We start from the raw sequence: 14,313 nt of genomic DNA on the forward strand, positions 1-14,313 counted from the left end.
TTGGGACACCAACCTTCCAAATGGGCAATTGTAGTTCATCAACCCTGGTAGTCTGGAAGAGGAAAGGTGAGGATGTGACCTCCAGAAGTTAATTCATCTCCTGTTTTCCTTAGCTACTTCTAAACAGGGGCCTTTTATACTGCCCTGATTTTCTTCCTTAAAAAGCAGCAGGAAATGTGGTCGTTTTATTGTTTTTTTTTTCTCACTGCCTGGCTGCATCCTGTTCCAGGTGAAAGCCACCCCCACCTTCACACAGTCACTTCAGGGATTTCTCTAATTTTCTATTTTTTTCTTGGTGCTTTTCCTATGGGCTAATCTTGGAGGAGGGAATCAGGAATTATTCTAAACTGGCATTTTGATAGAAAGAGGAAACAAAACTGAAATCCAATTAGAACTTTCTCCAGTTTTCCTCCATGTCATTCTATATTACCACTCTTGCTCAATTATGTTTCTTAAATATATTTTTATAATTGGGATTTCTGGATCCAAGGATATGAACATTTTTAAGGCTTTTGATACATACTGACAAATTGCGATGAAAAATTTACAATAATTTACGATATAGCTGCTAATGAGAGTCTATTTTCCCAGTCTAGGGCTAACACTGGACTGATAGTATCTACATTTTTTTTTTCTGATTTGATAAGTCATAGTTTTAATTTTAAGCATTTCCTTGTGATGATAAATATTTTTATAAATTTATTAGACATCTGTATTTCTTTATTATTGCATTTTCCCATCACATCTTTTGCCCACTTTTTCTTTAGGTGTAATACCTTTTTCTTATTGAATTAATAGTATTAATTTATGAATTAATTAATATTAATTTCTAATTAATAAATTTAAAAGTAGTAATATTACTTGATAATTTCTCTGCTTCTTCAGATTTATCTCTACAACTCTCTATCAACAAAATACATATGGCAACATCGAGAATGTCTAATATTTTGAAATGTCCTTCATCTTAAATAGAAACATATTTTTTAATGTTTTTTAATATTTTCACTTTTTAAAACATTTGTTCATGTTCTATAAATAGATTTTACCAATTACCCTATTAAGTCTTAATTTATAAAATATATATGAATTGACCCGTTGGAAATATTCTCTGCTTGACTTTGAAATTAAGCATAGATTTTTTTTTTCTCTTGCTTAAATTAATTGTAACTTTACCTTACATTATTATGTTCCATCATTTTCTATACACCCTACTGCCCAGGCAACAGTGCCTCACTGTATTTTGCCCTAGCTTTTCCTTGTGTCACAGGAAATGCTTCCATGGCCTGTTGTAGTGTTCACAGTTTCATAGCCTGCACTACCTGAAATATCTTGTTGATGTGAGGAACTATTATATGGAGAACAATTTATTCTGCTTGTTTACTGGTGCCTCAAGCATAGGGTAGTGCATGGCACATTTTCAGACCAGGATTATTTAAATGTTAAATATAAAATGACAAACTTTTCAGATCTTTCACTGATTACACCCAGGCTGCTATGTTACTCTGAGTCCTTATCCTTTCTGCATTCTCAGACCCCAGTTTCTATCACCTCTGATTATCAGCTGTCCTTTCCCAGCTGTATTGTATTTATTACTTTTAATTTTTTTGTCACTTCTACTATAAGCTGGCACTACACTTAAACTCTCATTTTAAAATATACCACTCTATGTTTGTTTCTTTATTGTGTTGATGGTTTCCTTTTTTAAAGTCATCCCACCTGTTCTTCAGCTTCAGTGGGTCTCAGTTTTTATATAAAATCTGCAAAAAAGAGCCATCTTTGTTTCTGGTTCAGTAATTTCTCTACAACCTTTGGTTTATTTTCTCATTTTTCCTACTGTCATTACTGCTCAAACTCAGAAGACTATATGGTGGGTCATAAATAATATTGAGAGCACAATGTCATTGATGTCTGGTAGAGGTCTGAATACGTGCATAACCTTATTTTAGAAGTGATTATTTTTCAGCTTTTGCATCAGTAAAAGAGTATGCTATTTGCTCTGAATTACCCAAGATCTCAAAATAGTTTCAAATTACTCCATCTGCAGAGGGTACTTATTTCAACTAAATCCTGCCCAAAATGCCTTTTTCATGCATAAGGCCTAAGTAAGAATGCCTTTATTTTAAAATTATTACAGCTGTGATTGAACCTTACTACACCTACCTATGAGTCAGAAAATAAATTATTTTGTAGAGAAATAAGCTGTTAGCATCTATTTGAAATTAAACTTTTCTTTCTTGAAAGAAGTAGGATGGCAAAGGGTCCTCACCTCCCTACTTGCCCAGAGATAGTCATTGGTTCTGCCAGAGTAGCCAGGAGGCCTTCCTTTCCATATCGGTGAATGCCAAGAAGCTGTCTGACCTTTATGAGTTACGTAATTCCATACTATGGATGATTTATCTTATTGCTGGATGTCTCCTCATCCAGTAATCATTCTTTCTGTTCCCAGTGGGAAGCATGACTGCTGCCTCAGGCTCATCTCCTTAGCCTCGTTCACACCACACCATGTTGGAAGGGCCCTTGATGAGGTTTCCTCCAGAACTTGCAGTCAGTTTTCCTGAAGTGTTAGAGAGGGCTCTCCTTCTGAGTTTCTTTGGTTGTCCAGGTCTATCTGAATGTTTCAATAGACCTTAAAAACATAAAAGTTAGGGAAAACAAGAATTATGGCATGTGACTTCCTATTGCTATGCTTTTCTTTTCCAAACACACATTGCGGTAAGTAAAAAAAAGGCTACAGGATTTTTACTTTTTCTATATTGTGTGCTGTTATATCCTAGATAACATGGCAAAAGAGGTGTCCTTTTTACACTACTCAGCAACTCAATGAACAGAGGTGATCAAGGCACTTCGTATATAAAAATGAAGGAGTTCTGCTTTAGTAGAAGCCATGGGAGAATATCACTCTCATACTGAGAAAAAAAGTCATGTAATATTCAAAATCATAAATTTATTTCAGTCCATTGGAGAAATGCAATCAAAGGCAAAAAGGTGAGCTGAATTCTAGAGAACATCAAGCCCTTCCAAGGACAGATGAGACCTAAGAAGTTTTGCTTTTGGCAGAGCATAGGGAAAGAGGTGGTAGCCATAATATGGGTAAGAGGAAAGCAACTGAAATTCTAACAAATTCTTAGAAGCTGTGTATGGACTAATATGACAGTTTAGAATCCCTGAGATCCCAAGACATGATAGGAATACAGATTTACTCAGCAGCTCTTTTTCCTGAGCTGCATCATATGGCTCATGAAAAAGATTTGGTACAGGTCAGGAGACCTGCAGGAGTTCCCTCCATAGATGATTGCTGCTAAGAGACAGGTGCAATATTTGGACCATTCTCTCATATGAAACAAAAAGCTCTCTGATGCTTCAGGAGGACAGAAAACCCTATTGTTTCCTGGTCCCAGGTAAAGGTTACTTGCTGCTGAGGGAGAAACAGAAGTAAAGGACATCTGCTACTGCAAGGGGCAGAAGCCTCCTCATATCCAAGATGCTGTACTGATACCAAGGAAAGGACCACTGCTGCTGGAGAGAGGCAGTAAACTCACTCCCATATGAGACACCCACCAGAATGTAAGTGGTGCAGCCACTATGGAAAACGATATGGAGTTTCTTCAAAATGTTACAGTAGACTTACCACATGATCCAGGCAAAGGAGGCAAGAATACACAATGGAGAAAAGGTAGTCTCTTCAACAAGTGGTGCTGGGAAAACTCGACACATGTAAAAGAATGAAATTAGAACATTCTCTAACACTATATACAAAAATAAATTCAAAATGGATTGAAAACCTAAATGTAAGACCAGATACTATTAAACTCCTAGAGGAAAACATAGGCAGAACACTCTGACATAAATTGCAGCAGAAATGTTTTAGATCTGTCTCCTAGAGTAATGGAAATAAAAATAAAAATAAACAAATGGAACCTAATTAAACTTAAAAGCTTTTGCAAAGCAAAGGAAACCATAAACAAAATGAAAAGACAGCCTGCAGAATGGGAGAAAATATTTGCAAACAATGCTACCAACAAAGGATTAATCTCCAAAATATACAAACAGCACATACAACTCAACATCAAAAAAACAAACAACAAATTTAAAAAAAATGGGCAGAAGATCTAAATAGACATTTCTCCAAAGAAGCATACAGATGGCCAATGGGCACATGAAAAGATGCTCAACATCGCTAATTATTAGAGAAACGCAAATCAAAACTACACTGAGGTATCACCTCATACCAGTCAGAACGGCCATCTTCAAAAAGTCTACAAATAATAAATGCTGGAAAGGGTGTGGAGAAAAAGGAACCCTCCTACACTCTTGGTGGGAATGTAAATTGGTACAACCATTATGGAGAACTGTATGGAGGGTCCTTAAAAAGCTAAAAATAGAGTACCATATGATCCAGTGATCCCACTCCTGGGCATGTATCCAGAGAAAACTATAATTCAAAAAGGTACATGCACCTCAATGTTTATGGAAGCACTACTTACAATAGTCAAGACATAGAAGCAACCTAAGTGTCCATCAACAGGTGAGTGAATAAAGAAGATGTGGTGTATATACACAATGGAATATTACTCAGTCATAAAAAAGAATGGAATAATGACATTTGCAGCAACATGGATGGACCTAGAGATTATCATACTAAGAGAAGTAAGTCAGACAAAGACAAATATTATATGATATCACTTGTATGTGGAATCTTAAAAAATGATATAAATGAACTTATTTAAAAAACAGAAATAGACTCACAGACATAGGAAACAAACTTATGGTTACCAAAGAAGAAAGGGAATGGGGGAGGGATAAATTAGGAGTTTGGGATTAATATATACACGCTACTATATATAAAATAGATAACCAACAAGGACCTACTGTATAGCACAGGGAACTATACTTACAATATCTTGTAATAACCTATAATGGAAAAGAATCTAAAAAACAATATATATATGTATATGTACAACTGAATCACTTTGCTGTACACCTGAAACTAACACAACACTGTAAATCAACTATATTTCAATAAAAAAATATTTTTAAAGTATACCTGCAGTAGGAAACCTTTTCCTGTAGGTCAAAATATACATAAATTTAAATTTTGAAAGATGTTATCATATGGAACTTCAGGAAGGATATATAATATTAATTTACGCTATTAATCTTATTAATGTGCACATCCCAACAACTCTCAGCAATGCTATTATAAATTGCTGTAATTTTTGCCAATATAACTGATAAAATAAAATTTTAATTCTTTTCTTTTTCTTTTTTTTTTGTAAGATCAAGAAGCTTTGCAAATAATTTTTAACCAGTTCCTCCCTCTTGAATTAATTGCCTCTTCACTTTCTTATCTATTTTTGTGTTGGGATATTTCTTTTTCTTAATGATTTATATAATCTAATTATATAATATGGACTGGATATTAATTTTTTTCTGTAATGTGAGATGTATATTCCAACTCTGATTATGTTGGCTTAAATAAATACAAAGATTATTAATTTTTCTGATACAATTATGTCTTTATTGGATCTAATATATGAGTTGAGTGTATAAAGAGTTTCTTTTAGAATTAAGATGGTCAGAGGATAACAGAATAATTGCTATTTTTTAACATATTAAAAAAAAATTACAAGAATCAACCACAGCTATTACAATTCAATTTCCTTGAACATATATGTTTATATGTTTGTAATCCTAAGATTTTGCTGAAGTAATGTTAGCCTTTGATGGTCAGCTGTCTATAAAAATATAACTTTATGTCTGTAAAACTGTAACCTAAAAAGAATAGTATTATGTTAGCATTATTGTAAAACTACGATAAAATCCAGAAGATAGTATCAACCCAGTCTAAGGTTCTAAGGATTTATCAAATTTTAGGATATTACTTGAACTATTTTTACATTTTATCCCATTTACTTTTACATTGTTTAAAGACCTATAGTTCTGTTATATATCAATTTGTGATATAAATTCTTATATAGTAACATTGTAAGCATGGCCATTAACTTGATTCAAAGTTAAAGTCCTTTTATTTGTATGATAAATTTTAGCAGAAAAGCTTTTTCTTAAGGAATCGACATTTTAAAATTGGGAATAATATTTTCTCTAGAAATCCTTCAATTGCCCTTTTTCAAAATGATTTTAGCAATGCCTTAGTCATTATGTATCAATCAGCACAGAAATTAAAATGACAATACATATTGCTGTTAGGAACTGGGATTTCCTTCAAGGGATTGTTGACTCTCAAACTCAGGGAGCCCCTGTTTAACAGAATCAAGAGGAGAGTAGCAAAATATAACAACAGTAATATACAAGGAATGACACAGAGCAACAGAGTTATGGTTGATGTTTTGGCTAATGATGGTCCATATGGTGAAGGAGATAGGGAGAAAATACAGAGTAAATAGACGAGGCACTAATGATGTATTCCAAATCCTGGTGACAAACACTTCTCCTTGTAGAAATTTAATGGACAAACAGACCATAAACCAACGATGGGCGTTCCATCAACAAACTCTAAAGTCACAGCATAGTGGCATTATGTGCCACTCACAGAAGATTGCTGGCCAGGACACAAACCAAAAATCAGTAAGAGCATTAAATACTCTGCTGTCATAGTTACTCACCACTGTGTTCCCCAGGAACATAGACTCAAGAGATCCGACCACGAGCACTTCAGGCCCTGTGTTGATCTAAACCAGTGGTTCTCAACTAGGGGCGATTTTGCCAACTGGGGGACATTTGGCACATCTGGAAACATTTTTGGTTGTCATACCTGGAAGAGAGCATGCTACTGACATCTAGTGGGCAGAGGCCAGACATGCTGCTACGAATCCCACAACACACATGCCAGCCACTTCAATAATTATGTGGCCAGAAATGTAAATTAATGCCAAGGTTGAGAAACCCTGATCTAGATGAAGGAAAGCCAACAGGTTCACTGGTAACTCCAGGCCTTGTTCCCATGCAGGATCAATAAGAAGAGGATGGTCCTACGGTTCAAACATGCTAACCACCATCCAGAATTTGATGTTAGGAAACAAGGCATAGATTGTGTATCGTTTCTCTTAAGGAAATTTATCATTTGGGTTTGATTAATAAAATCCTCTTGAAGGAAGGATGGATCTCTATTTTAACTTTTAACTACCATGTGGCGATAAATTATAAGGTCTACAGAAGAGACAAATAAAACATATATATGGGCTAGGATTTAATTTCCTAGCAATTTTGAGTTAACAATTACCATACCTGCCTCATTCCCCCTCTCAGGGGCCAGTGGACCATGATAGTAAGCAATAAATAAACAGGGACGGCACCTTGAGATGAGTGAGAGTTTTAAACTTTAGAACAGGAAGAAACATGAAAAATCATATAATCCAAAACACTCCTTTTATGTCCTAAGGAACTGAGGTCCAGTCCAGAGACATTGATTTGTCCCAAATCACATATTGCATCAGGAATAGAAACAGGCCTACAACCCAACTATTACGATTCTTCCATCTGGCACATTTATTTGCAAGAGATGTGCCCTACATTTAGAAGGCTGTAACAATGGACCAGTCAAGAGAGTGAGCTGGAGATGATTCTGGCCACATGGAAGAACAAAGAGTTCTAGGGAACAGGGGAGCGTTTCCGCAGGGTTACCATACCAATGAGACAGCCTGCCAGCAGGGGGCGCACAGCTACCTTCTTGAAAAAATTTTCAATCATCCTAAGAAGTTACCAAAAAGATAAATCTTACCATCCACAGTTTGTGTCATTGAAGACAACTTGTTTCGGGACTTTGTAGAATTTTGAGATGTTAACTTACTTCAGTTTGACAGCTATAGAAGAGGGAGATGACTTTTTTTTTAAGGACACCTTAGTTATGGATCAGCTTCAGTATGATTGAAAGCATGGGAATTATTGTAAATATCCAGGCTGAGGGCAGAGAGTTGTCAAACCAAGTATTCAGTCCCTGAAAAAGTAACACAAGCCCTTGATTCTATGGTATCTTTAATAGAGTCGCAATAATGAGTTAATATGAGATTACATCTTAGAGAAAATGAAGACAACTACGGCTAGATTTAGAATTAGTTTGACAGATCAGCCAGCGAACTGGATTATAGACGTCAGAGATCTAGTTGAGTTAAATAAAGAAACAGAAGAGATTCCAAGCATGGAGTGCGGACAGAGAGAACAGGTTTGATTTGGGACCAAAGTGCTGTTTTCCACTGAAGAAATAAAATGAGGATGTTAATTGTCTGAAGATGTCTGGGTATGAGAATGAAGGTGAGGTACAGTGGCATAGACTGGAGGTGACACTAACATTCATTTTGAATTGTGAACTAAGTTTAAAAGCACACAAACAACTGAGAAAAGAGCTTTGGTGTTAAGTGTCGTCCCTTTGTTGCAAGAAACTAATTTTTTAAATCAAGCATTACAGAAGTTTTTTTTTTTTAATTGAAGTATAGGTGATTTACAATGTTGTGTTAATTTCTGCTGTACAGCAAAGTGGTTCAGTTACACATATATACTCTTTATCATATTTTTTTCCATTGTGGTTTATCCCAGGACATTGAATATAGTTCCCTGTGCTATACAGTAGGACCTTGTTTTCTATCCATTCTGTATATAATAGTTTGCATCTGCTAATCCCAAACTTCCAGTCTTTCCCTCCCCCACCCCCCTCCCCCTTGACAACCACAATTCTGTTCTCTATGTCTGTGAGTCCATTTCCGTTTGTAGATAGGTTCATTTGTGTTGTAGTTTAGATTCCACACATAAGTGATATCCTATGGTATTTGTCTTCTGACTTACTTCCCTTAGTATGATAACCTCTAGGTCCATCAATGTTGCTGCAAATGGCATTCTTTCATTCTTTTTTTATGGCTGAGTTATCTTCCATTGTATATATATATATATATATATATACCACAGAAGTTTTTTTTATGTCCCTGTCATACACAGGGGCAAATTTCCATACACCAAAACAAAAATTCAAGCATACGCTCTATAGATAAGATTTGTCTCCCTCCTTTCTCAGCCTCCCCTGGTTCCCATGGACAGTAACAGAACACCATCCTGCCAAAAAGTGTGATTCAAACAATGACGACATTTCACTGTGAAAGACGCAATAAAACCTACCACTGCAAGAAACATCGATCAACCGATCGGAGTAGTTAAGTCTTTTGAAAAATCAGGCATTGATATGCTCAAACCTATAGTGGCCCCACTGGAAAAATACTTGTTATTCAGAGAGAATAATAAGAGAGGGTTTTTGTTTCCCTAATTAGTACACAGTGTTGATCTAAAATTCAACATTATTTCCTATGAAGGTTCTTTGCCAATATAAAATAGGAAAATATTTCATAGAATAATTTAAATAAAAAACATTTTTTCAACACATGTGCTTAGTTTTCACTTCTTTTGGAAAGAGACACCTATTTATATTCATATTTTCACTTTGGAACCACAGTTCTTAATCCAGTGTTAATTAAGTTAATCAGGATAACACTTTTTAGAGAGCTACCACCACTGGTGTATGGTTGGAGCTGAGTTTTAATATATTATTTCCATCCGTCTTTAATACTTAAAGGAAGATTCACTTACATTTTGACACTTAAGAATTGAAAATAGTAGATTTTACTTTTGAAAGAGCCATTTACCATTTCAAGTTTATTGGCTGAGCTGATTTTTTTACATTATACCCATGGACACTGTAAAGAAATATTTTTTTAAAATTAAGAGCAATCAGAGAAAAATAACTTCCAGCAATTTCTGGAAGACATGATTACAGTGAGATTGAACTTGGTGAAGACAAACCACCCAGCAGTTCTCTAGCCTACCTGGAGAGTTGATGGACAGTTTTCAGAAAGATCTGAAAACACAATCAAGCTCCAAGGAGCAGGGAATTTAGGCAAGTCTAGCCTGAAGCAGGGCCGATGATGAGTGAGGAAGGGGAAAGGGAGTTCTCAACCTTACCCTACACACCCTCATGGAAACACATGGAAGCTGGTTCATAGGCTATCACTCCTGCCTTGCACCTGGTGCGGATGGTATACCTGTAAGTGAATCCAACAGAAAGGTTATACTTGATTGAAAAACAAAGCAAAAACAAATCTAGCTATTCGCATTAAAATCAAGAAGAATGTAATAAAAATGAGACTGTACCATTGCTTACTGTTGTTCAGCATTGTTTAGAAAGTTCAAACCAACAAAGGAAAGGGGGAAGGAAGGAAGGAAGGAGGAAGGGAGAAAGAAAGGAAGGACAGAAAAGAAGGAAGAAGGAAATAAAAGAAGGAAGAAGGGAGGAGGGAGGATCCTTTTGCTCTCACCCAGGTTCATGCCTCTTCTCTTCATCCTGCCCTGGTACAGTTGTCACGTGCTCCGTTTCATCCATTTCTAAGGACCTGGAGTAATGAGTGGAGCAGTGGGAAGCATTTAAGAACCAAGAAGGGTCCCTTTCTTGCATGTCTCCTTAGGGTTATTTTGCTAAATTTGTCTCTGCCCCTTCCCTTACTTTACATTGCATATCCGAAAGGTGACTTTGTATCCAAGATTTGCCTCATACTTGGTCCTGGAAAGAAGGGTAGGTATAGGAACCATGGTCGCCAACGGTTGCAAAAGCCCCAATCTCAGGCTCAGGGAGTGAGAACAACAGTCTAGTAGAGAGGCTGGTCACCCTATTGCACACCCCCTGGGTGAGGAAAAGTCTCCCACCCCTTGGTAAATGGTACGCTTAGAAAGGCACCCAGGTGCCTAATATGAGGGAAGAGGGGAAAGGAGTAGTGAGGTGGGACAGAAAATTGTGGGCCTGCAGGAAACATGGCGGAGGTAGGCAAAAGAATATTTGCAAGTTCTCCTGGGGGTTTTGGACCTGTGAGTTTCCAGCAGGAAACTGAGGACTGAGGAAAATGTGGGAAATATTTGTAGAGAACATAGCAATTTGGAGTTGATTCTCATTCAAGGCCCATGGAAGGAAGGGGAAGGATTTCATCAATATTAGGACCCTCATTGGAAGGGACCCATTTTGAGAATCAACTCGCTTGGGATGGTCCTACCTGGAGGGTCTAAAAAGACCACATGGAACCAGAGACTTGGTCACAAAATTGATTAAAGCACACTGTCTTTGGAGCCCCATTCCCCCTCTTTGAATCATCCTTCAGAGGCTCCAGGGAAGAGACTTCTTGTTTCATCTGGTTTCCATCATAAACCAACTCAGCTAAAGCCTGGAGTCCTGTCAGCATTAGTGATGGGCCCATCGAACCTCTCCTTTTAGAGACTGACCTTAGGAAGAGTCATGGAGGCAGTTGTGCTTCTAAATCCTTAGGTCAGGTTAGAGGCAGGGCCAGGCCCAGCTGACCCAGGCAAGGACAAGTCCACTGCACTAGGCCTTGGAGAAGGACCTCCGACAGTGTGCTGAAGATACGCAGACACTCCCTAGCCCTTAAACACACCTGCCTGGATCCCATTGCTGACTTGTCTCTTAGTGTCACTGAATAATTTGCAAAACTGTTCCTGGTCACTGCCAAGAACAGGCTAAGTTATGTCTTATCATGGAGAATTGGTGATTAATAGCGTTCACTTCGTTTTAATGTGCAAGGCTGTGGACCATGCCTAGAGGATGGCCAGGAATCCTGCATCCTGCTTGGATACAGAAGTGCTTTCCAGTACACTTTCCCAGTCTGGGGAACATGACCGAATGCCGATCCCCGAGATTCTGAGCCCTGAGTGTGTATACCAGTGTTGATTCCGGAGGAATCCCAGGCAATTCCTATGTCACCTCCAAATTTCTCTACAAGGAAGGAATGAGGTAGAGGGGGAGATACTGCAGGACATGCTGCTTTCTATAGCCTTGTAAAACATTTTTTAAATTGTGGTTAACATGATACTTAAAATAACTACTAGGAATCCAGATGGTTTCAATAAATATTCCAGATATACTTAGTAAAATATATTACCCACTCATTAATTCCAAATAAAATATAGTAATGACTACAGATATATATTTTATTATTGTAAGACTCCATTAAAAAGGAAAGACAACTTTGCTTCCACATAAAAGAGATCTATATGCAAAATGTATCTAGTTTTATATCTTACTCCTCAATTCCTTGCATTTGCCCAAACCTTAGTACACCAGGGCCCTGGAAACTGCTCCCATGATGGCAGTAGATACAGAAATTGAAAATTAGACTAATTAACAAGCTGGAATAGCAGCTCTTGTTTTACCTAAGGGAAGGATGGAATGATATTTCCACACATCATGAAATCTAGTTGCCTCAAGGGAAGAAAATATCACGTTCAAGTTACCTCTTACTCATGATTTTTTCTTTTCCCTTTGTGGATCATATCATAATTTGAATGACCTCATCAAATAACTGGAGGGTTATAAATATTAGCCTGATTCCAGTCTTATAGAGCATGGTATGGTGAATCCTCTAAAGATATATAAAATCTCTTATTACACATCTAGTGCTCCAGGAACAAATTTATTGATCACATGTACTATTGTTGCAGCAAAAATAGAAATGAAGTTTTCCCTCCCCTGAGAACAAGGAAAATAAAGGGAACAGTGAACAGGCTAGAGAAGAAACGTAACCTGGCCTGAAAAAGTTAATCATGTTGCAATGTAAATAGAAGTGAGAGTTTTCTTTCTTCTCCTGAGAGCAAGGAAAACAAAGGAAACAGCAAACAGGCTAGAGAAGAAACATAACCTGGCCTGAAAGAGTTAATGACTCCTTGTTTTACTTTAACTGTCACTAATTTGTAGTAACTAGATTTGTCCTTTACAAAGCTAACCTCACTCCCTGACACTATGTAATTTACATTCGGCACCCATCACCCCTAACTCTGTGTGAGTTACATCCCGTGTCTCTCACTCCCTAACCTTATTATGTCCCTGCACTTACATTCTATAAGCCCCTCGTAACAAATCACCCCCTATAGTTTTTGCATTTCAGAAACAAGGTCACCAGCCGATAAACCAGAGGCAAACGGATGCAATTAACCAGACTGCCGGACCCCAATTACCGGGTGCCCTGACGCCAGCGATGACTGTTTTGAAATAATGCAAAGGAAAGGAAGAATGCAAGACCTTCACTGCTTTGATCATTATCATATACCCCACCCGGATTGCGATCCCCACATGTGAAATCTTCCCTGATTCCCAAGATGGGAGGGCACAGTTCTTGAGGTGCTAGCCTGCTGTGTCTTCCCTTCTGCCAGGCAGAAAAATAAAGCCATCTCTCTCTCCCTCCGAAATCCCTGTCTCCGTGTTTCTGTTCGGTCTTGGTGCACAGGGAAGCCAGTATTTCGGCAACACTATGAAATATTTCTGCAATAGAAATGTAAGTTTATACTAAAAAATTATCAAATGATGTTGAATTAAATATAACCTTAAAAATAGTCAAGTGGTCAGTATTTTTGTGTAAGGAAATCACTTTTCCCTTACCTAAAAATTGTGCTGTACTATGTAGAAATGATAAATGCTAGAATCCTGCTGTTGTAAATCACACATTTGGTAGCACCAGAGTGGATACGTGGATTCAGAACCAGGCTGACTGGCCAGCTCTGCACCCTGCAGCTCCTTCTCTCCTATCCTAGCAGCAAACTGCAGAGCAGGGCCAGTGCTCGCCTCTAGGATAAGCAAGCAAATCTCCGGAAAGGCCTCTAGCACTTAATTTTTAACTTCATTCGTAGTAGCAACTGTTTGTTTCCCAGAAAGAAGACTATCTGTTTTACTAGACTGCTGGTTGCCAACCTTGAAATCTGACTCATTTTATACCGCATTTGATAACAAATGACTATTTTCTGCAAGAGAATTCATTCTAATTTTTTTTTCAATTCAAAGTTATTGTTAACATCAGCCTTACAAGACTGGTTTCTTAAATATTAATTGGAATGATCCTTTAAATGTGCACTGTTTTATGACTAGGCCCATAAAATATGTAAATTTGTGAACATAAATATACTTCTAATTTATGATCCCTTTTTAAAGATGACAGTAAACAAAACTTCCTCAGTTATTACAGTGAAATATGAATTATGAAATTCTGTAGATAACCACTAGATGGTGCTATATAACCTATTAAATATAGCCTACCACCTTGTTTTCACCGCCGTCTGTTTCAGGCTCCTTCCAGATGGCTTTTTAATGATTGCAAGTCCAATTTTAACTAATATTTATTTAACGACTTCTGTAGATAGTGATCAAATGGCACTGTACTAGTTGAATGACCTTGGACAAGTCAGTTATCCTCCCTGTGCCTCAGTTTCCTCATCCATGAAATGAGCAGAACAGTCTTTCCTCATGCAGGACCCCACTCTGTCATG

The sequence above is a fragment of the Balaenoptera physalus genome (genome assembly GCF_965194825.1).
Source record: "Balaenoptera physalus genome assembly, chromosome: 9".
Classification (NCBI taxonomy): Eukaryota; Metazoa; Chordata; class Mammalia; order Artiodactyla; family Balaenopteridae; genus Balaenoptera; species Balaenoptera physalus.